Below are 2,807 nucleotides of genomic sequence, written 5' to 3' on the forward strand. Positions count from 1 at the left end.
GGCCTCTCCCTCCTGCTCCCAGCCTGGGGGGTAAGCGGTTAAAACCCACCCCCCATGCCCGGGCCAAAGGAGGCCGCTTGGAGCTGCTCCCTCCATGTGCCATCTGCCGAGAGCTGGGCCGTCTCTGCTCCCTCCCGTGTCAGCTGCTGAGTCAGGCTTTGAACCATCACGGGGTCACAGCCCTAATCACTGGCAAGGGGTGCTTCTTCCTCCCCGCCCCCTGCCCCCCAAACTCTGTGTTTTCTTCCCACCGTGGCTGAGTTCAAAAGACCTCGGTCCGGCTCTGATAGGAGATGTGGCATTTCTCTGTCCCTCTTACTGCGGATGCCCCCCAAGGAGTGGGGAAAACCAAGACCACTTAAGGGGGAGGGGAAGCACGTGCTCGGACCTCCCCCCCTCCCCCTCCCACAGTCTCTCGGCTCATTGGTTATCACTATCAGAGGCGGATGCAGAGGTTCTGTCTCTGACGCCCCAGCCAGGTACTCGCAGCACTGCAGCTGTGGCCGAGGGGCTGGAGATGCCGCAGGCATGCTGACCGCAGGGTGTCCCGGACTCAGTGCCGCCCGTGGGTGCTGCCTGGAGTCCTCTGGGATTGCACGACCGCCCCCCAGGGAGCTGGTGAGTGTGGGGGGCCGGGAGCCGCTGCCTCACCCGGACCCCCTCACCGGTGCCAGTGGGGAGGGAATCCTGGAGGTGGGCCATTAAGACCTGCAGCTTGTCTTCTATTTGGTGTGAAGGACAGGGCTTGGGTTTCGTAAGGGAAAGGCCCTCACGGGCAGTCAGCCGAGTCCCGATCCTGCAGCAGGAAGCCCCCCTTGTCCCCCTGACACTGGTCAGCACTGGGGACAGGTCGCTCTGGTTCTGCTGTTCTTTATCTTTAAGAACCTCTCCCCTCTGAGGGACAAGGTCCAGATACCAGAACAGGCGAGAAATGCTCTCGGTGTGAAAAGACAGCTGGGGCGGTGGAGTGTGGGCGACACAGCTCTGTCCCACGGCACAGCCCCAACCAGTTCTCACGCTGTGTGTGGCCCCCTGACTCCCAGCCTCCACAGAGGGGCTGGTGCACGTGGGGCATTCAGGCCTGGGGCGCTGGGTGAGGAGATGCCTGTTGCCTCGATGGGAGCCCGGCTCCTCCCAGGGAGACTGCCCTGCCCATGGCTCTGGGAGCATCCACTGAGGCAGGAAGTGGGCACAGCCAGGCCCCAGAGGAAGGAAAAGCACCCCTGGGTGCGCTTCATCCCAGGGGAGGTAGGGGCGGGCCCAGCCCCTCTGCCTCCCCCAAAGGTGTGGGACACACTCTCTGAGTCGTGTCTGAGATGTGCTCTGGCTGGACGTTTGGGTCGCCCAGATGGCTCTCAAGTCCTTCTAGCCACCACCCCCCGTACCCGGGGGGGATCCTGGGTCCTTCATCTTCACCTGCTCTGTGGAGCATCTGCTTTTTGGAGCAGCGGGAGGCTCCCCGGGGCTGGCCTGCAACCACCTGGCACGCGGGCCGTGAGCTTGCAAGTCCTCCCACACATGGGACGCTCCGGCCACCCTTCTGGCCTGACCTGGGGCGGAGCTTCCGGCCTGAGGGAGGAGAGGCCTTCCCCAGCATCTCCTGGGGAACACGAGCGGCGGCAGACCTCGGGCTGCTTGGCCGATGGGTAGAGTGGGCCTGTGTGTGCGTGCGTGCGTGTGTGTGTGTATGCACACCTGTGGGTTGTGTGCGTGCGTGCACACACACACACCCTTTCCGAGGCACGTGCCCCACCCATACCCTCATCAGAGCTGCTCTCCAGGGCTGGCCTGGAATGCTGCATCCTGCCAGGGTTCTGGTCTCTCCCTAGATTCTCTTGATAAACTTCCTGTAATTGGAGGAACTCTGACATGCTTTCACAAAAGGGAAGGAAAATTAGTTTTAAAGAAAAGAAAGAACTGCATGACCACCTGGAACTCACTTTTGCCCTGTGGTTCCGCAGTGGAGTCTACATGCTTTCTCCTGGGATTTCTGGGGATGAGACTCTGAGGCTGTGGGTTTCAGGAAGCACTCCCGCTCCTGCACTCAGATGCCTCTGTCTCTCTATCTCTGTCTGTCTGTCTCTCTGCCTTCGGCAAGCATTTCCACACTCCAGTCCTTGGCCTTTCATCTGATGCTCTGAGTCATGTGTGCACACAGCCAGACCTGTTTCAGAGTTTGCATTTCTCTTTCAGCTGGTTAAACTTTTTCTTAAATAAGCCTATTTTGAAATGAAACTTGCCATTCCTGCAATTAAGGGAAAGCCAGCATTACTTATCGTAATTCAAAGATAACTGGATAAATAAGTAGATAAATACTAGATTCGAGAACTATCTCAGGTGTGACCAGGACACACAGACTTTGAAAACCCCTGTCTTGGGGATTCCAGAATGAGCCACCGGCTTGTTTTCTGGGAATTGGAGGGTGTTTTGCCTGCCCCTCCCCCTCCGATCATCCCCATTCCCCCTGTTCACAGGTGGAATGCCTGGTCCAGGGTTATTCACGTTCTGAGGGCAAATTGACGAGTCCTTCCTCGTCCCTGCTCCGGTGAATACAAGAGGTAGAAAAGCCGGGGTGGGGTGGGGGACATCAGCCCCATGTGTCCCCCAGTTGGATTTAGGCAAGAGGGGGAGGTTTTATTGGGGATGAGGGTGCCCAGAGGCTGGGCTGGCATTCAGGTGTCAAAGATTTGAACCAGAAAGCGGCAGGGAGCATTCTTCTCCAGAAATCATCATGGGAGCCTGGGACAAAATGGCATGAGGGGGCGTTAAGAGTGTTGGCTTTGGAGTCGAGTAGACCTGCCCCAGCT

Source organism: Phocoena phocoena, chromosome 1 (genome assembly GCF_963924675.1).
Source record: "Phocoena phocoena chromosome 1, mPhoPho1.1, whole genome shotgun sequence".
Lineage (NCBI taxonomy): Eukaryota > Metazoa > Chordata > Mammalia > Artiodactyla > Phocoenidae > Phocoena > Phocoena phocoena.